Source organism: Trichosurus vulpecula, chromosome 4 (genome assembly GCF_011100635.1).
Source record: "Trichosurus vulpecula isolate mTriVul1 chromosome 4, mTriVul1.pri, whole genome shotgun sequence".
In the NCBI taxonomy this organism is placed as follows: domain Eukaryota; kingdom Metazoa; phylum Chordata; class Mammalia; order Diprotodontia; family Phalangeridae; genus Trichosurus; species Trichosurus vulpecula.
In genome coordinates this window covers 425,832,562-425,853,727 of record NC_050576.1, presented here as the reverse complement: position 1 = coordinate 425,853,727, position 21,166 = coordinate 425,832,562, and the positions used below count along the sequence as shown (strand labels likewise).

The 21,166-nt window shown below is 38.5% G+C and overlaps 1 protein-coding gene and 1 pseudogene across 1 annotated transcript in view; one reads left to right on the top strand and one right to left on the bottom strand.

Annotated features, from left to right (window-relative positions):
• The window catches only part of HS3ST3B1 (heparan sulfate-glucosamine 3-sulfotransferase 3B1), a 58,655-nt gene that overhangs the window by 17,743 nt on the left and 19,746 nt on the right, over positions 1-21,166 (top strand). The gene's annotated exons all lie outside the window — the stretch shown is intronic.
• Positions 4,880-5,469, bottom strand: LOC118847814 (annotated as a pseudogene).

Here is a 21,166-nt window from a genome sequence, read left to right as displayed (position 1 = left end):
AAGGAAAAGAACCTATATGTTCTAAAATATTTATGACAGTTCTCTTTGTGGTGGCAAAGAACTGCAAAGCAAGGGAATGCCCATCAATTGGGGAATGACTACTGTGCTGTAAGAAAAGATGAGCAGGTTGATTTTAGAAAAAACATGGAAAGACTTGCATGAAATAAAGCAGTGAAATGAGCAGAACCAAGAGAACATTTTATACAGTAATAGCAATATTGTTCAAAGAGTGACTGTGAATGACTAAGTTATTCTGAATATTATAAATACTCAAATCAACTGGAAAGTACCTATGAAGGAAGATGCTATCCACCTCCAGAGGAGGGAAAAAAACTGCTATGGTTTTATATATGTGTGTGTCAAATGGTAGCCTTCTCTAATGTGGGGAGGAGAGAGAGGAAGAGATACAGTTTGGAAGTTAAATTGTAAAAAAAAAAAAGTGAATTTAACTTAATTTTTAAAAAAATTAATGATCAGCTTTTGAAATCCAGCTTTGAACTACATCCAAAATACCTATAGATTGGTGCCAATTAACTTTTATTTTTTCAACTTTTTTCTGGATTTCATAAGGGATCAAGAAATAGGAAAGTATAACTTATACAACAAATCACAGAAACAAAGGATTATGTTAGTCTGTGCAAACATTTTATTATTTGTGCATCTTTGGCTGAGTGATGACCTTGTCAGCTCTGGATTTAGATGTCTAGGCACAGATATTTGCTTCCTACTTTCACCCATACTGAAAATTCTTCACAATTAAAGAATCACAGAATTGGAGATTTGGAAGGTTTGTTTGTCAGTGGCCATCCTATACATGAAAGGAATACTTACTACAAAAAACAAAGTAGTTGTCCTGCCTCTAAATGAAGACCTCCAAGGAAGGGTATCTCTACTCCACTAAAAACTCTAACTCTCAACATTACTTCAAGACAACCCATTTCATTTTAAATTTTACTGTGATTACTGTGTAGTGTTTGAAAGAAGTTAGAAACTGTGTTTAGCATGGCTAGGCTCTAGGTATCCGAAATGGTAAAAGAAGGGCAGCTAGGTGGTGCAGTGAGTAGAGCACTGGCCCTGGAGTCAGGAGGACCTGAGTTCAAATCCAACCTCAGACGCTTAACACATGTATTAGCTGTGTGACCTTGGGCAAGTCACTTAACTCTAATTGCCCTGCCTTCTCCCCTCAAAAAAAAAATGGTAAAAGAAAACATTAACCGGGGATGAGAAAATTGGATTGAAGGTGGTATAATACAGGTTTAATGGATTTCCCTGGGCAGAAAAATAATAGTAGCAGGTCACATTCATTTGTTGTATGATAGGTTATAAAAACACACCATTTCTCATTTTAAAATGACCATAATAATCTGGTGTTTGACAAAACCAAAAATTTAAGTTTTGGGGACAAGAACTCACTATTTGATAAAAACTGCTGGGACAACTAGAAAACAGACCAACATCTCACACTGCATACCAAGATAAAGTAAAAATTGGTACATGATTTAGACATAAAGGGTGATGCCATAAGCAAATTAGGAGAGGAAGAAATAGTTTTACCTGTCAGATCTATGGATATGGAAAGAATTTACGATCAAACAAGAGGTAGCATTATGGAATGTAGAATAAATAACCTTGATTACATTAAATTAAAAAGATTTTGCATAGACAATGCCAATGCACCCAAGATTAGAAGGAAAGCAGAAAACTGGGGAAAAATTTATAGCGAGTGTCTCTGACGAAGGCCTTATTTCTCAAATATGTAGAGAACTGAATCAAATCTATAGGAATACAAAGCATTCCCCAATTGATGAATGATCAAATACAGGTAGTTTTCACAGGAAAAATCATTTATCTATACCCATACGAAAAAATTCTCTTAATAATTATTGATTAAAGAAATACAAATTAAAACTTCGAGATACCACCTGTCAAATTGGTTAATATGACAGAAAAGGAAAATGACAAATATTGGAGAAGATGTGGGAAAATTGGGACACTAATGCACTATTGGTGGAGTTGTGAACTGATCCAACTATTCTGGAGAGCAATTTGGTACTATGCCCAAAAGGCTATAAAACTATTCATACCTTTTGACCCAGCAGTATCACTAATAGATCTTTATCCCAAAAAGACCTAAAAAAATAAAAAAAGGAAAGGGACCTTTATGCACAAGAAGATTTATAGCAGCTTTTTTGTTGGTGGCAAAGAATTGGAAATTGAAGGGATGTCCATCAATTGGGGAATGACTAACAAGTTGTGGTATGTGATTGTGATGGAATATTATTGCGCTATAAGAGTATGCTTTCAGAAAAACTTGGAAAGACTTACATGAACTGATACAAAGTAAAGTGAGCAGAAGTGTGCGTAGTAACAGCAATATTGTATGATGATCCATTATGAATGACTTAGCTATTCTCAGCAATACGATTGATCTAAGACAGTTTTGAAGAACTCATGACAAAAAATGTTACCCACCTACAGAGAAAGAACTGATGGAGTCTGAATGCAGATCAAAGCATACATTTTTAAATTTTATTTTTCTTGGTGGGGAGGTTGGTCTGTGTTTTCTTTCACACGACTAATATATGTTTTGCATGACTGCACATGTATAAACTATATCAAATTGTTTGCTTTCTCAATGAGGGGGGAGGGGGAGAGAAAGAGGCCGATAATTTGGAACTTAAAACAAAAAAACCAAATGTTGATAATCTCTACATGTAATTGGAAAAAATAAAATATTTAAAGTGGGAAAGAAAGAGAAAGAAAGAAAGAAGGAAGGAAAGAAAGAAAAAAGAAAGAAAGAGAAAGAAGGAAAAGAAAAGAAGGAAGGAAGGAAGGAAAGAATGAAGGAAGGAAATAAAGGTCAAGATAGACTCTTTTTCTTAGCATAGTGGTGACAGGAACCTTGAGCCAAGGTCTCTTGCCATAGCAGTGGCAGGAAGCTTGGGTTTTTTTCCCTCTTCCTATCAAAATGAGGGCAGGGAACTGTTTACTTTTACATTTGTATCCCCAGAACCTAGCACAAACTCCTAATAAGTGTTGTTCATTTTATTTTGTCTGTAAAACAAGAATAATAGCTCTCTTATCTGTCTCATCAGGGGCTAATGTAAAAATCACACAAATAATATTAATTGACATTCTACTTATCCAGTTATTTAGGCTCATATGTTTAGAACTAAAAAGGTTATTTAGCCCAATTCCCCTATTTTATAGGTGAGGAATGGAGATTCAGAGAAGTTAAGTGACTTGCCTAAGGTTATAGAAGTGGCAGAGCCAAGATTTGAAACCAGGTCTTCCTATTTTCAAATTCAACATTTTGCATGTCATAATCTAGGCAACCTGCATTAACTTTTAAAACACAACTTTAGTAACCATTAATAAAAATAAATAAATCAGCATACGTGTCATGGTTATCTCACCAGGCTGATTATACATGCTTTGGTTATCATCCTCATATCCCTCTGACCACAACCTTACTACACTTGAACAAAAAACAGTAATTTATTGCTTCTATTATTGAGAAAACTGCATAGGATTATTTAACAGATATTTCACCTTAGATGTTTACTATTTAGATCTAGGCATGTCAACAAACAGCATGGCTTGGAATGTAGCATACTCTTAGCAGTAGTCATCTTTTCCTCAAAGACATTGAGGAAATCTGCTGAGCAACCACTACCTGACCAAAGACATCCTTGCCTCTTGAACTTATGATGTAGCCATAAAGAAATATCCATCTCAGGATAGCTATTCATTTACCCATACTCAGAGAAAGAAAGATAAAGCAGGAAAGGCAGCTGAGGACATCAGTCCAACCTCAAGCTCACCTAAACAAGCACATGTTCTCACTGAGGTAGCCATAAAAGCTAGAAATATCTATCACAGGATGGCTCCTCATTTACCTGTGCACAAAAAAAGAATTGTAAAACAGAAAAAGCATCCTGGGACTTGAGGCCCAATCTCAAGCTCACCTAGGCAAATACATGTTCTCACTATCATTGTGCTAGGGTTAGAAGGAATGGAAACTCCCTCTTTCCCTTGCTTTTGCTGGAAATCCAAGAGAGAATACATACACACACACACACACACACACACACACACACACACACACACACACACAGAATCCTTTATATTTGTTCTTAAAAACTACTGAGGGGGCATCTCTTAATCTATCAGTCCTCAATATTTTCTTTCTTTCTTTCTTTCTTTTTTTTTGCAAGGGGGAAGGCAGGGCAATTGGGGTTAAGTGACTTGCCGATGTCACACAGCTAGTAAGTGTGTCAAGTGTCTGAAGCCAGATTTGAACTCAGGTTCTCCTGACTCCAGGGCTGGTGCTCTGCTCACTGTGCCACCTAGCTGCCCCAATCCTCAATATTTTTGACAGCCCCCATTCACAGAACTAGAACTCAAACGGTTTAGGGTAAATTCTTTGTCCCATTATCTATGTTAAACAAGCAATGAGGATACGCTTGGTGAAGTTATGAGAAGTGAACAGACAAAAATGTTATTTTATAGCCAAACGTAGCTTTACAATCACACAGTTGACTAAAATGAGTATCACAGCTTGGTACAGTGAAGAGTTGTTCTATACTTAGAGAAACTGAGTTCAAATCCCATCCATGGCATTTGATACTCATGTGGCCTTGGGAAATCATTTTACTTCCTTGGGCCTCAGTTAGCCCATCTGTAAAATAAAAGACTTAGATTAAATGACTTTTAAGCTCCCTTTGAACTCTGAATCTGTGATCCTGTGATATTTTTTTCTTTCTTTTTAAAATTTTTTAATAATAATGATAATAAATGTTTATTGATACATTAAGAAGTAAAATATACATAATATTTCTAATAATAGTTTTTATTCTAACATCATACAAACTTTTAGTGGAAAAATTAGCTGGAAACAGCAGCCTTCAAATTTTTCATATTAATCATGTTTTTCATATACTTCAAATTTATACTGAATGCCTTTTTCTTCTTGGACATCAGTAAGAACACCTGGATACTCTGGGAGAAGTTTATATCTCTTTAGATCAATTTCTGGAAAAAACGTGTCACTCTCAAATTCTTGCAAAATTCTTGTCACAAACAGTCGATCACGACCACGTTTGTTCATCGCTTCCTTATAAACAGAGCTGCCTCCAACGACCCAAATCATGGCCACTTTATTTGCTAGTTCTGGGAGTTCAAGAAGGTCTAATCCAGACTTTTGGCGAGATAATGAGCTCCAGGAGGAGGTTCCTTCAATTCTCTGCTGAGAACTACATCACTCCTGTCTTTTAAAGGTCGACTCTTCTCAGGAATGGAGAACCAGGTCTTCTTCCCCATTATCAACAAATTTTGTTTACCTTCTACTGAAGGCATTGTAGTCATTTTCTGGAAGTGCTCGAAATCATTCCCGTTCTTGCCTATGCCCATGTTCTGGGACACAGCGACGATGCAGTTGATCGTAGGGACCATTTCTGCAAGCAGTAGGTTTCTAGAAGGTCGGCGGAGCAGCTGCTGCCTCCCGGGCACCTAGAGAAGAGGCAAGGTGTCGGTGCGGAGCGCTGATAGGGGCAGACAGGCGCGGGCTTTTCTCCTTAATTTATTTTTTTATTTTTGTTTTGCAGCATTTAGTTTCACAAGTTTTTGAGTTCCAAATTTTCTCTCCCACCCTTCCCTTCTGCCTCCTGCCCCAAGACAGCATGGAATTCAATATGTGTTCTGCATATACCTTCAGTAGTGGTAATCAGGGTGGGGCTTTTTGCTGTTCTTCTCTTCATTGCCTTTAATGATTCTGGCCTTTGTTTGAATGGGGCTGGTAAAGTGGGCTCTTGTCTTGGAATGTTTCTCAGCACTAAGACAATTGGGAGTCATTGACTGGAAACCCTGCACACCGTGGTACTAGGGATTGACTAACTTTCCCACACCCTAAATGGGGCTTTTCACTGTTCTTTGTTTGAGTGCTTCTCAACACTGAGGTAATCAACTGCTCCAGGGTCCTGAGAGGGGTATATAAGATTTGAGGATGGTGTTTGATTTTCGGGGATACACTCATTGAAAGAGTATGGGTGATGAGACTCTGGGCAAGCCATTGAACCCACCCTCCTGGCTTGTACCCAGACAGATGTTGGTGCTTCTCTGGTAACTATGAATTGTGATTTGAATCAGACAAGGTCTGCTGTTGATGTTTGTAATTTCTGTTTGTATTTGCCCTGAAGTTCAGGGGGCTGATCTTTCCCCCTGAACTGAGTGAATGACATATACATGTTTGATTAAAGTGAGATTGTTAACACCTTAAAGTTGCTTTCCTTAGCAAAGCAGATCAAAGAACCCGTGCTGGCAGCTCTTCTGTGGGCTGGTTGTTGTCGGTCTTATACAGCCACAGTAGCTGCTAGCCACATCATTGTTTCACCTTCGAATTAAACTTATTTACCCAATAGTCCAGTTGCAAAGAATTATGACCAATGGAATGACTCATGAGAAAGCAGAAACAAAACCAAAAAAGAAGGTGTAAGAAATGGGAGGAGGAGTTTTGTTTCCACAGAACTAAAGGTGTGCTTCCCCACCCTCCCCCACCCCAGCTTTAGCAGAGACCAGGCCTCAAGGTCAGTCAGGTGGGAGGTCAGAGGCTTCTAAGCATGTGCATACTTTTTGAGAAGGCAGTCTGGGGAATTAGAGAGGCCAAACCCACTTGAACCAGTTCAAGCTTATCTAGGGTCTGGTCCTGGGCAAGAATCCAGGCCTAATGTGCATATGTTAAAGAGGGAAAGTAGGGGAAGTAAAAGAATATAGTTTAATCCTAAACTAAGACAAGGAAAATCTAATTAACTTCACTTTTGCTTCTGTATCCTTATTATCCTATTTATATAAACTGTATAACCTAGGAAAACTATGTAAAAAACAAAGATTGTAAACTAACCATGACTCTAGCAGGAGTGGAGGGAATGGTTACCCCTGCTCCTGCAGCTGTATCAGTGTGTGAGTGTTCCCTCAAGCACTACACCCGCTCTCCCGGGGAGCGTAATAAAATGCCTTCCTCTGCCCACTCTGGTACTGAATTCTTTGGGTGTGAATGGGCAAATCACATGGATTTTCCTAAGGTCAAGTGAAGGGAAGCAACAGGCAGCGGAAGCTCACCAGGCTTTCTCCTGGATCTTGTCTTGGGGTGTCCTGTGATCCCCACTGCGGTGTTAAGAGGGCTACCACTCTGGATTCCCTTGGGGAACCCTGTGGTCTGCACAGCCTTCTTAAGGGGACATCACGTGGGACTTCTGGCCCTGTCTCGGGAGCCTTGTGATCTTACTGCCATCCTAAGGGGCCATCACTTGGGTCTTCCTTAGGGTCTGACCCCTAGGAGGCCCTGTGATCCCCACAGATTAAGGGATGGCTACCACTTGGTCTTCCTCTGGGAGTCCTGTGGTCTGTACAGCCTTCCCTAGGGATTATCACAGGGTTCTTCTTCAGGACTTTGGCCCTGCCTAGGAAGTCCAGTGATTGCCAAAACCACGTTTCTCACAAAGGCAAACAGTTGGCCTCAATCTGCATTCAGACTCCATAGTCCTTTCTCTGAATTTGGATAGCTCTTTCCATCATGAGTCTTTTGGAACTATCTTTGAACCTTGTGTTGCTTAGAAGAGTCAAGTCTACCAAACTTAGTCATCAAAGATACTGTGTGTCTGTAATTGTTGTGTGGGATGAAAGACCCTCACCAATTAAAAGTTAACAAGGAGCCATCTCAGGGTGGGAAGAGAAATAAATTTTACTCAGTTCTCTAGAATTGGGTGTCCTCTGCTAGCACAGAGCAGAACCAGCAAAGGAGGCACTTTACAAGGGGCAAAGCACCAATAATTATACCTAACACAAGAGAATTTCCACCCACCTCTGACCCTTCTCACCATTAGCTGGGAGGCAGGGTTACAATCTGAGCACAAAAGCTAGACAAAGAACCGGGAAATCGAGGCACAGAAACTCCAATTCCCATTCCCTTAGTTAGTGATTACAACTGAGGTGACATCTATAAATCTAAAAAAGGAGAATAGGATAAGGGGAGGGGGAGACCCTCTCCATTCTTCTACAGTACTTTTACAGTAAAGGAAAGCAGGTCACAGTGACCCTATCCTTACTGAGCAAATCTTTAAACCAGAACCAGAAGAAAGAACAAAAAGTTTCAGGGTAAACTTTCCCAGAATCAGACTCTCATGGCCTCAGAATTTTTCCACTTCCCTATTTCTTGATCTTTAAACATTTCTCAGTATAGATATAGATATATATTTATACATATCTTCCCTGTGAAGTCTTCACATTTTATTTACCTCACACATTGTGTGTAATGTTCTCCTGGTTCTCCCCTCACTCAGCATCAGATCATGTAGGTCTTTCCAGGTTATTATGAAGTCCATTTGTTCCCCATTTCTTATAGCACAATAGTATTCCAATACACTCATCTACCAGAACTTGTTTAACCATTCCCCAGTTGATGGACATCCCCTTGATTTCCAATTCTCTGCCCCCACAAAAAGAGCTGCTACAAATATTTTTTGTACATACGAGTCCCTTTTCCACTTCTTTGCTCTCTTTGAGATATAGCCCTAGAAGCAGGATTGGTAGGTCAAAGGGTATGCATAGTTTTATAGCCCTTTGGGCACAGTTCCAAATTGCTCTTCAGAATGGCTGAATCAGTTCACAACTCCACCAACAATATAACTGTGTTCCAATTTTCCCACATCCTCTCCAGCATTTATGATTTTCTTGTTTCATCATGTTGGCCAATCTGACAGGAGAGATGTGGTGCCTTAGAGTTGTTTTGATTTGCATTTCTCTAATCAACAGTGATTTAGAGCATTTTTTCATATGACTATAGATAGCTTTAATTTCTTCCTCTGAAAACTGCCTGTCCATATCCTTTGACCATTTCTTCTTTGGGGAAGGATTTGTATTCCCATAAATTTGACTCAGTTCCCTCTAAAATATGAGGCCTTTGCCAGAGATACTAGTTGTAAAAACTCTTTCCCAATTTTCTGCTTCCCTCCTAATCTTTGTTGCATTGGCTTTGTTTATACAAAACTTTTCAATTTAACATAATCAAAATTATCCATTTTGCATTTTGTAACACTCTCTCTATCTCTTGTTTGGTCATAAATCCTTCCCTTCTCCATTAATCTGACAGGAAACTATTCCTTGCTCTCCCGAATTGCTTATAGAATTAGCCTTTATACCTAGATCATGGACCCATTTTGACTTTATTATGGTACATGGTGTCAGATATTGGTCTATGAATCCTGTGATATTCTTAACAATCTATTTTTTTTTTTGCAGGGGGGAAGGCAGGGCAATTGGGGTTAAGTGACTTGCTCAAGGTCACACAGCTAGTATATGCATCAAGTGTCTGAGGCCAGATTTGAACTCAGGTACTTCTGACTCCAGGGCTGGTGCTCTACTCACTGTACCACCTAGCTGCCCCCAACAGTCTATTTTTTTCCATATGAATTTTTGACTATGTCTAAGTCTATGAAGTTTTGCATCAAATTGCTAAGATAGTGTAATTAATCATTCAACAATAATATAGAATATTTAGAATCCTTTATCCTGATAATTTTATTAAAGTAATTTATCACACCCATTGATTTTTATTGCTTACTTTCTGGGCTAACTAGTGGGAAATTAATATACACAGATATTTTAGTATTTTGTTGTCTATTCATATTCATTTTAATGCCTAAATATGAGTGTAAAAATATATTAAATTTGAGTAGGAATAATGGTTTAATTCAGTTTAATGCCCTAATGTCATAATTTGACATTAGCATGATAAATTTCAATCACCTTTTCATTTTGAAATATATTTAGATTTTTCCAGAAGAAATGTGGTTTTTTGAGCAGTGTTTTTGTTATATTCTGTATTTAATCCATTAGTAACTCTTCATTTTATTGGAAATTTAGGCCATACTTATTAATAATAAAAACATTAGAATAGAAATCAGAAACTTAGAAAATTTTCTGATTTGAAATTTCTAATGAGAAAAATTAGAATAGAAATTTGCTAATAATAAAAATATTATTGACCCAAATTTAACAGATCCATTCCAAAATTTCTCTGTCTTGTATAATATCAGTAGCCATATAGGGTTTTTTTTTTAACTTGGACATCTTGATAAAAGATGGAAACTTTGAATAGGGATTACCTTGGCTCCCTTCTGTTTTCCCTTCCTTTTTTCTCCCCCACTGTTTCTATGAAAAAACCTTCTGAAACTTTTAGTGGTTTTATTTGTACAGGGTCCTGAGAGGTCTTGTGTTTTGTTACTAACATTTTATCTTGATTTGAGAAGCATGACTTGCTTTAAATACTTATATTTAAAGATTTGCTTGAATTGGATTTTCTTTCTTTTTTTTTTTTTGGAAGGGGGAAGGCAGGGCAATTGTGGTTAAGTGACTTGCCCAATGTCACACAGCTAGTAAGTGTCAAATGTCTAAGGCCAAATTTGAACTCAGGTCCTCCCAACTCCAGGGCTGATGCTTTACTCACTGAGCCACCTAGCTGCCCCTGAATTGGATTTTCAAAGCCATTTCTCAACTATCCATCTGCTTTTTTGGAAACTTCTGAATTTTGCTGGATAGATAATTCTGGATTTATGTCCCATATCTCCATTATATATAAGGATAAGGTACAGTTCTACTACCATCTCAATTAACCAAAGAAGTATAATGGTAATTTAAATTTGAAGATCTTTCCCATCCATTAATAGGCCCATGTGACCTGCTTATGTCACAGGAAGCCTAAGTCACATGTGGTGGGAGGAGCTTACTGAATGAGAGGAATAGGAAGCATGGAGCAGGAAATGCTCAGAGCAATTAGAGGTGAGGGAGAGAGCAGATGTGTGCTGGCTGTGCTGTGAGTGATTGTTGGTAGCAAGGCCCCAGAAGGGGGTGGGAAGGTTATGGGATGGCTTGGATCCCTGCTGTGATGGTGTGTTTTAGGTTCTTTGCTGTTATTATAAAGTGGACTTACTGGTTTTGGAATTTGCTTGCTGGGTCAGACTTTTTGAGATCTGGTTTTTTGGTGTCTGAATAAATGGTTTACTTCTTCTACCTTCTATATGGAAAGTCTCTTATATTTTGCAATACAGAACTACATAAGCATATTTACAATTATCATCTATTATGATTATCGCCTTGCTAATACAAGAAGGCACAGACAACTCAAGCAAATCAGTCACCAGAATAAACTAGTTTTTAAGGAAATTTTGTGCAACTTCATCACAGTGTGGGGATCCTAATCAATTTTAAAAAATAATGTAGCTTTTGACAATAAGATGAAAAAGAGATGTCACAAGGAAAAGTCTTAGCTTGTAATTGACTAAGAATTAGATATAACTTTAGGAGTGTGTGTGTGTGTGTGTGTGTGTGTGTGTGTGTGTGTGTGTAGGTGTAGGCGTAGGTGTAGGGTAGCTAGGTGGCACAGTGGATAGAGTACTGGGCCTAGAGTCAGGAAGACTTATCTTCCTGGGTTCAAATCTGGTCCCAGACACTTATTAGCTGTGTAACCCTGGGCAACTCACTCAACCCTGTTTGCCTCAGTTTCCTCATCTGTAAAATGAGCCATAGAAGGAAATGACAAACCACTAAAGTATCTTTGCCAAGACAACCCCAAATGGGGTCATGAAGAGTTGGACATGACTGAAAATAACTAAACAACAAATATGAGAAGAGTAGCAAGTTGAGTGGCAGAGGATTCCAAGTGCAGGAACACTTTGAGAAGACATACCTTTGCACTTGTCCTTGAGATAATCAAGAGGTAGTGAGTGATGTCAGAAAGAACATTATCTTCCCCTCCAATCCCCCTCCCTCATTGGAGGGAGAGGTTAGAGATATTAGAAGGAGAGATATTGAAGAAATTTGACCAGTAAGAGATAACACATCTAGCTGGTAGCAGAAAGAAACACTGAAGACAAATTGCAAAGATGGATACAAAAAGAGAGCCACCCAAAAGAAGCAGCCTGAAAGAGCTAATGTAGAGGTGTCACCTATGACTCTTGGAGTCAGAAGAGGTCCCCTAAAGGGAATCTAATGAAGACTCTACAAAAAGAGAAAAGAATATCCAGTAATTCAAACCTGTGAAGTAGGATCTACTCATGTGCTTCACTAGCATTTTACAATAAATTAGAGCCCACTCACCAAAGGGCCTTGTGTATACTGGGCTTTGTGAGGGAAAGAATTTGATGTCAAATATTCTTACTATACCTGCTTAGTACATTCTCTTTGCTAAAAATTAATTAAAGCTACTTATTATAAATAGGAAGCACAATAAGATGAATAGAAATCAAAATAATCCAATATCCTATTACCCTGTATATTGGCAAAAGTGACAAAAATATGATAAGAGTCAATGCTGGAGGAGTTGAGGTATAATAGGAACACTAATACATTGTTGGTGGAGCTATGAAATGGTACAACTATTTTGGAAAATAATTTGAAATTATGCAAATAAATTGAATAAAATGCCCATACTCTTTGAACCAGAGACTCCATTACTACCCTCACCCCCAGAAGCAATTAATAAAAAGTCCCTATTTATTCCAAAATATTTATAGGAATACTTTTTGTGATAACTAAAAATTGGAAAGAAAGCAGATGCCCAGCAATTGGGGAATGGCTAAAGAAGTTGTGGTACATGAATCTAATGGAATATTGCTGTGCTTTAAGAAATATGTACAATGCTTCTAGGGCTGTATCCCAAAGAGATCACAGAAGTGGAAAAGGGACCCATATGTACAAAAATATTTATAGCAGCTCTTTGTGTGGTGGCAAAGAATTAGAAATCAAGGGGATGCCCACCAACTGGAGAATGGCTAAACAACTTGTGGTATATGAATGTAATGGAATACTATTTTGCTATAAGAAATGGAGAACAGATGGACTTCATAATAACCTGGAAAGACCTAAATGATCTGATGCTGAATGAGGGGGGGGAGAACCAGGAAAACATTATACACAATTACAGACACACAGTATCTGTGATGACTAACTGTGATAGATTTGGCTCTTCTCAGCAATACAAGGTTCTAAGACAGCTCCAAAAGACTCATGATGGGAAAAAACTATCCTCATCTATAGAAATAATTATGGATTCTGAATGCAGATTAAGGGAAACTATTTGCTCTCTTTTTTCTTGTTTTTTGGTTTTGTTTCTCCTTTCTCAGGGTTCATTCCATTGCTTATGATTCTTCTTTACAACTGGACTATTATGTAAATAAGTTTAATGTGAAGGTATATGTAGAACCTATAGCAGATTACATGCTGTCTTGCGGGGGAGGAGGGAGGAAAAGGTGGGGGAGAAAATTTGGGGACCTCAAAAACTTGTGGAAGTGAGTGTTGTAAACTAAAAATAAAAAAGAAATAAAAAATATGCACAATGATATATGTAAGCCTTCTCAGCAACATCAGGTGTGAAACAAGAATCCTCACTGTCACCAGTATTATTTAGTATTGTATTGGAAATCCTAGCAATAGCAGTAAGAGAAGAAACAGAAATTGAAGGAATACAAATAGGCAATGAGGTGATAAAAGTATCTCTTTTTGAAAACAATATGATGCTATTCTTGAAAAATCCCAAAAACTCAACTAAAAAGTTAGTTGAAATAATAATTTTAGCAAGGTAGCAGGATATAAACTAAATCTACATAAATCATCCTTATTCTTACCCATCACAATCACAACTCTACAAGAAGAGATAATTAAAAGGACCCCATTTAAAATAACGCTAGACAGTATAAACTACCTGGGAATACAACTGCCAAGACAAACCTAGGAACCATATAAACAAAGTTATAAAAAATTTATACAAATAAAATGAGATTTAAATAATTGCAGAAGTATTAATTGTTCATGGGTAGGTAAGATCAATATGACAATTTTACTCAAACTAATTTATATATTCATTGCCATCCCAATTAAATTACTGAGCAATTATTTTATAGAATTATGAAAAATAATTTAAAAATTCATTTGGAAAAACTAAAAGTCAAGAATATCAAAGGAAATAATGAAAAAAAAATGTAAAGGAATGAGGTTTAGCAGCACCAGACCTTAAAATATATTACAATATATTACAGTAAGTATCAAAATTATCTGGTAATGACTAGCAAATTGAAAGGTAGATCAATGGAATAGATCCTTGAATTCAACAAGAGTTAAGACTTAAGATTTTGGGATAAGAATTCATTATATGGTAAAAATTGTTGGGAAAACTAAAAAGCAGTAAGGTAGAAAATGGGCATGGACCAATATCTTACACAATTTAACAAGATAAGGTCAAAATGGATACATGACCTAGATGTAAGAAGAGATTTTACAAGAAAATTAGAAGACTATGGAACATATTACTTATCAAATATATGGATAGGTGAACAATTTATTGGCATATAGTTAGGCAAAATAACTCCTAAATATTATTTTAATTTTCTCTTCATTTGGTGGTGACTTCATCTTTTTTCATTTTTGATACCGGTAATTCAGTTTTCTTTCTTTTTTTAAATCAAATTAACCAAAAGTTTATCTATTTTATTGTTTTTTTTTATAAAACCAGTTCTTAGTTTTATTTATTACTTCAATAGTTTTCTTAATTTCAATTTTATTAATCCCCTTTCATTTTCAAAATGTCTAATTTGGTATTTAATTGGGGATTTTTAATTTGTTCTTTTTCTAGTTTTTTTAGTTGCTTGCCCAATTCATTGATCTCCTGTTTCTCTATTTTATTCATTTAAGCATTTAGAGTTATAAAATTTCCCCTAAGAACTGCTCTTATTGCATCCCATATGTTTTGGTATATTGTCTCATTATTGTCATTCTCTTGGGTGAAGTTATTGATTGTTTCTATGATTTGTTGTTTGACCCACTTGTTCTTTAGGATTAGATTACTTAGTTTCCAATTAAATTTTAGTCTATGTTTCTCTGGCCCTTTATAACATGTAATTTTTATTGCATCATGACTATTTCTGGCTCTCTGCATTAGATTGTGAGGTTTTTATGCCCTAAGATACACTTAGTTTTTTTGTGTAGGTGCCATGTACTGCTAAGAAAATGGTATATTCCTTTCTATTTCCATTTAATTTTCTCCAGAGATCTACCATATCCAACTTTTCTAAAATTCTATTCACCTCCTTAACTTCTTTCTTGTTTGCTTTGAGGTTGGATTCATCAAGTTCAGAGAGGGGGAGGTTGAGGTCCACCTCTAGAATAGTTTTGCTGTCTATATCTTCCTAAAACTCCCTTAATTTCTCCTCTAAGAATCTGGATGCTACACTTGGTGCATATATGTTTAGTAATATTACTTCATTGTCTATGGTACCTTTTAGCAGGATGTAGTTTCCTTCCTTACCTCTTTAAATTAGATCTATTTTTGCTTCTGCTTTGTCTGAGATCAGGAATGCTACCCCTGCTTGTATTTTTTTACTTCAGCTGAAGTATAATATACTCTGCTCCAGCCTTTTACCTTCATTCTGTATGAATCCTTCTGCTTCAAATTTGTTTCTTGTAAACAATATATTGTAGGATTATGATTTTTAATCCACTCTGCTATCTGCTTCTGTTTTACAGAAGAGTTCATCCCATTCCCATTCACAGTTATGATTACTCCTTGTGCCTTTCTCTCCGTCCAATTTTCCCCTCTGCTTATGCTTTTCCCCCTCCTTTCTTCCTGTCCTTCCTCATCAGAGTTTTGCCTTTGACCATTAATCTGTCCTCCTTTCATCAGACCCCTTTCTTTTCTTTCCCTTTTCCCCTACTACTTCTTCCCTCTCTTCTAACCACCCTATCCCTTTTCTTTCCACTTTCTTTTCCTACTTCCTATAGGGTAAGTTAGATTTCTATACCTAACTGAGTTTGCTATTCCCTCTTTGAGCCAAATCTGATGAGAGGAAGTTTCAAATAATTCTCATCTCCCTCCCTTCTTTCCCTCTACTGTAATGTTTTTGTGCCTCTTCATGTGATGTAATTTACCCTTGTCTGCCTCTTCCTTTCCTCTTCTCCCAGTACAATCCTTTTTCATCACTTAATTGGATTATTTATCATCACATCAAAGTCAACTTAAACCACCCCTCTGTCTATGTATTTCCCTTCTAAATGTCATAATAAAGACACACTTCTCAAGTTACAAGTATCAGCTTCCAGGAGCTGAGATGGCAGAGTAAGGAGTAAGTCACTCTCACCATCCTGTACTGACATCTGAAAGCCCAGAAAATATCATCCCTGGAAAAACTTTGGAACAGCTGAGCCAGCAGAAAGATGGGGTACAGCAGTCTTGTAGACCAGGAAGCTTGGGGGATTAACAGGAAAGGCCCCTCTCACTCTTGGGGAGGAAACGCAGTACAGGACAGGAAGTATCCCAGCAAGCCAGTGGCAAGCCCCACCTCAGCAAACCAGGGGGAGATCCTAAGCCCCAGGGTGATGGAGCAGGCAAGCACCAACACCATGCCCCTCAAGTGCCTCAGCACTGGCAGAGGAACCAGTAGACACCAGCTCTGAAAACCACCACATGCACTGGTGTTCTCCAGCAGCTAAATCTCCTGGCATTTCAGCACAACTCCAGGAATCTGGAGCATAGCTCCAGGAGGCACAGCTCCAGGCTGACAAAAATCCTCCAGCAGCCAAACATTCCAGTGCTTTAAAGAAGCCCAAGTGACCAGGCATCTCTCAGTGGCCAGACTCCCCACCCTCACCCCAAGAGTTCCAGGGTTGCTGACCCCAGCTCAGCACCAGCTAAGCTGCCAGACCACTACAACCTCCAGCTGCCAGCACGTGAAGCCCCAGCACACAAAGCCAGTGACCAGGTCCTGGGCACCTAGCACAAGAAGCTTGGGTCAATGCCCCCTATGCTCCAGCAGGAGACTTAATTTTAAAAGCCAGGAAATAGGCAAACACCATGAGCAAAAAGCAGAAATGGATAATGACCATAGATTCTTATTATAGAGATAGGGAAGATTAAGGCAAAAATTCAGAAGAGGACAACAGTGTCAATATGCCCACATCCAAAACTTCAAAGGGGAATATGAACTAGTTTCAAGTCCAAAAAGGCTTCTTGGAAGAGCTCAAGAAGGATTTGGGAAAATAAATGAGAGATATGCAAGAGAGAGTCAGTAGCTTGGAAAAGGAAGGACAAAAATTGATGGTAGAGCTCATTTTATGAAAAAGCTAATAAACCTTTGGTTAATTTTGGCTAATTTGATTTAAAAAAAGAAGAAAACCAAATTACCAGCATCAAAAATGAAAAGGGTAAATTCACCACCCATGAAGAGGAAATCAAAACAAATAGGAGCTATTTGCCCAACTATATGCCAATACATTTGACAATCTTAGTGAAATGGATGAAGAATTACAAAAATACAAATTGCCCACAGTAACAGAAGAAGAAATAAAATACTTAAATAACCCCATTTCAGAAAAATAAATTGAGCAAGCCATCAGTGAAATCCCTAAGAAAAAACCTCCAGGACCAGATGGATTTGCAAGTGAATTCTATTAAACATTTAAAGAACAATTAATTCAATACTGTAAACACTATTTGGGAAAATAGGCAGAGTCCTCCAAAATTCTTTTTATGATTCAAATATGGTGCTGATATCTGAACCAGGAAGAGCCAAAACCAAGAAAGAAGATTATAGACCAATTTCCCTAATGAATATAGATGCAGAAATTTTAAATAAAATATTAGCAAAGAGATTATAGAAACTTATCTTGAGGATTATACACTATGACCAGGTGGGATTTATACCAGGTATGCAGGGCTGGTTCAATATTAGGAAAACTATCAGAATAATTGACTATATCATCAGCATACCCTTTGATTTAGCAATACCACTTTTAGGTCTGTATCCCAAAGAGATCATAAAAATGGGAAAAGGACCCACATATACAAAAATATTTATAGCAGCTCTTTTTTGTGGTGGCAAAGAATTGGAAATTGAGGGGATGCTCATCAATTGAGGAATGGCTGAACAAGTTGTGATATATGAAGATAATGGAATACTATTGTGCTATAAGAAATGATGAACAGGTATACTTCAGAAAAACCAGGAAAGACTTATAGGAACCGATGCTGAGTGAAATGAGCAGAAGCAGGAGACCATTGTCCGCAGTAATAGCCACATTGTGGGATGACTGACTTTGATAGGCTTAGCTCTTCTCAGCAATGCAAGGATCTAAGAGAGCTCCAAAAGACTGATGATAGAAAGTGCTGTCCACATCCAGAGAAAGAATTTTGGAGTTTGAATTCAGATGGAAGAATACTATTTATTCTCCTTTTCTTTTGTGGTTTTGTTTTGTTTCTTATTTCTTGTGGTTCCTCCCATTGGTTCTGGTAGTTTTGGTGTAGAGTGTGTTCAGGGAGGACTGGTACCTCTGGTGTGATGGCTGCCAAGCCCTTTTCAGGGCTGCTTTCCACCTTTGGTGTCCACCTGTTCCACCCAACTCTTACCTGTGGTTCCAAGAAGCTGTGGCATGCACAGTGGCCACACCCCAGTAAACTGTTTCTGCAGATGGGCTGAACTAGGTTGAGGGTAACCAAGGGGTCTCAAACTGATTGGTGAGTTAGGGGGGGTGTCTACCCCAAGCATGTGAAAACTTCACCTGGTTCAATGGGTAGATGAGAACGATTTGTTCCAATGGCTGTGAAGGCAGCTGAAGCAGGCGCTGTGGAGTGCTTAGAGCTTGGTTAGACATCAAAGACGCCAAGGTCATCCACTGCACCTTGAGCAATCACCAGTTGTCTTGATTCTGTCCTGCCACTGGTCTGTGGTGACTCTGGAGGATAGAGTAAGGCCAATTACTTTGTGCAACTCTGCCTCACTTAAATCCAATATATGCATGAATCAAAAGACATCACCCATATCATTTTACCACTATACTTCAAAGTCCTGTGGTGACAGGCAAGTGACAAAGTAGCAGGTGTGGATACACTGGGAGAGATGGTTACAATCCTGCACACAGGCAGCCCAGGCCATAGGGTCATTTCTCACTGAAAGCAGCAGTGGGATTTGGCAGCTCCCTGGGTGTCTGAGCAGCCTTTTAAGGATCGCAATATTCACCTCCTGGTGTGAGGGAGGGGCTAGAAAAGGTGCCCTAAAAATTGTCCACTTACCCAACCCTGGCCTGATTACCAGGGCAGGTAGGAAATCCTTCTCTGTGGTCAAAACACAAAGAAATGTACAAAAACATCTGCAAAGACTATTCCACTCACCATTGGCACATGGAATGTGCGCATACTTATAGACAGCACAAAATCCAGTAGACTGAAAAGCAGAACAGCTCTTGTTCTCAGTAGGTATCACATCCAAATAGCAGCCCTGAGTGAAACAAGGCTGTCAAATGAAGGCCAGCTTACTGAAGTCAGAGCAGGATACACGTTTTTCTGGAGTGACCACAGTGAAGGGGAGTGCTGTGAAGCTGATGTAGGTTTTGCAATCAAAACTAATCTAATCAACAAGCTTGTATGCCTGCTAAAAGGAGTGAATGACAGACTTATGGCAATGCAATTGCCACTTGCAGGAAAATGTCATGCCACCATCATCAGTGCCTATGCTTCCACCATGATGAACCTTGATGAGGTCAAAGAAAAATTTTATGAAGACCTGGTGACACTTATCATCAATGTGCCAACAGAGGGCAAGCTTATAATTCTGGATGACTTTAATGCTAGAGTAGGCTCAGGCTACCAGACTTGGCAGGGAATCCTAGGGAGGAATGGAATTGGAAACAGCAACAGCAATAGTGACTTACTACTGAAGACTTATGCATCTCATGACCTTCTCATCACCAACACTGTTTTCCATTTACCTAAATACAATAAAACTTAATTGACATGCCTTTAAAGCAAACATTGGCATTTGATAGACTATGTGATTGTAAGGAGAAGAGACAGATAGGATGTGGGAGTGATGAAGGCAACATGTGGTGCAAAGTGCAAGACTGGTCATAGACTTATCCTTTCCAAGCTAAATATTCGCATTCAGCAAAAGTGGCACCCCCAAGGCAAAATGACTACCAGAAGAATTAAGGTTAACAAATTAGAGCTCTTCTCTAAGCGGGAACAATGTGTTGCTGACTTGAAGGAAAATTGAGCCAGCACACAGTTGGCAACAGTGGAGCAGAAAAGGAGCGGGAAGCTTTCAGGGATTTGGTGTAGAGCATTTGCTCATCTGGGTCAGAACACTCGCAAACACCAAGACTGGTTTGATGAAAATGACGGGGAAATTCAGAAGCTGCTAAATGAAAAACAGGAACTCCACAGGGTTTACCAGCAGGATAGCTCATCCATCTCTAAGAAGGCAGCATTTAATTCCATCAAAAGTACAAGCAAAGCTTAGAGAGATGCAGGATTCTTGGCTCAGTAAGAAGGCAGATGAAATTCAGTTTAATCCAAAGTGCTTTTATGATGCCCTGAAGGCTATTTATGGGCCAAAGACCTATGGTGCATCTCAACTACTCAGTGCTGACAGAGTCACATTGATTAGTGATGAGGACATGATCCTGGACAGATGGGCTGAACACTTCCATAGTGTTTTCAACAGACCATCATCAATCAATATGGAATCCATTGACTGTTTACCTTAAGTCAAAGTCAGTCCCTCCCTAGCTGAAGCTCCCACTGAAGAAGAGGTTTTGAATGCCATTGGCTCCTCTCATGTGGCAAAGCACCTGGTGATGATTTTCTTCCAGCTGAGATTTATAAGGTAGGAGGTCAATTGCTCATACAAAAGGTGACTTTCCAAGTTATATGGCAAAAGGAGGTTATCCCCCAGGAGTTCAAGGATGCCTCCATTGTGCATCTGTATAAAGGTAAAGGAGATAGATTTCCTGTGACAATCACAGGGGGGGTCTCTCTGTTAATCATTGCTGGCAAGATTCTAGGCAGAGTCCTCCTTAATAGGCTAATCCTTCACCTGGAAGATGGTTGTCTACCTGAGAGCCAGTGTGGCTTTAGAAAGGGCCGAGGAACAGTCAATATGGTATTTGCTGCCTGACGACTCCAGGAGAAATGCCAGGAGAAGAACAAAGGACTGTATATAACATTTGGAGATCTGACCAAGGCTTTTAATACTGTTAGTTATGAGGGCTTATGGAAAATTATGTCAAAATTTGGTTGCCTAGAAAAGTTCATCAGCATTGTACATCAATTTCATGACAGCATGCTTGTCCA